Below are 532 nucleotides of genomic sequence, written 5' to 3'. Positions count from 1 at the left end.
TATATATATATATATATATATATATACCAAAACCCACAGGACTTTGGGAGGCTGAGGCAGGTGGATCACATGAAGCCAGGAGTTCGAGACTAGCCTGGCCAACATGGCGAAAATGCATCACTACTAAAAATCCAAAAATATTTGCTGGGCGTGATGGCGTGTGCCTATAATCCTAGCTACTCTGGAGGCTGAGGCAGGAGAATTGGCTGAACCCAGGAGGTGGAGGTTGCAGTAAGCCAAGATCATGCCTCTGTACTCCAGCCTGGGAAACAGAGCAAGGCTCCGTCCCCCAAAAAACAAAAAAAACCCTCATTTTTGCAATATATTAAGAGCAAAAGCAAAACTTAAAAAGTGAAGTTACCCAGGAGAACCGCTGTGCCTTGGTCCCCACCATCAGTCCATGCTGGGGACGTCTGCCCTGCCAGCTGCCATTTGGGTGGCACCTGCAGCTCCCTCAGCACTGGGCCTTTGTGTTCCCTGTACACTGCTGCTGGCCTAATTATGGTCATTAGACATGCGTTACCATCAATTA

Source organism: Sapajus apella, unplaced genomic scaffold (assembly GCF_009761245.1).
Source record: "Sapajus apella isolate SASKATOON/1434 unplaced genomic scaffold, GSC_monkey_1.0 scaffold227, whole genome shotgun sequence".
Taxonomy (NCBI): domain Eukaryota; kingdom Metazoa; phylum Chordata; class Mammalia; order Primates; family Cebidae; genus Sapajus; species Sapajus apella.
Note: the sequence above shows the minus strand (reverse complement) of the source record.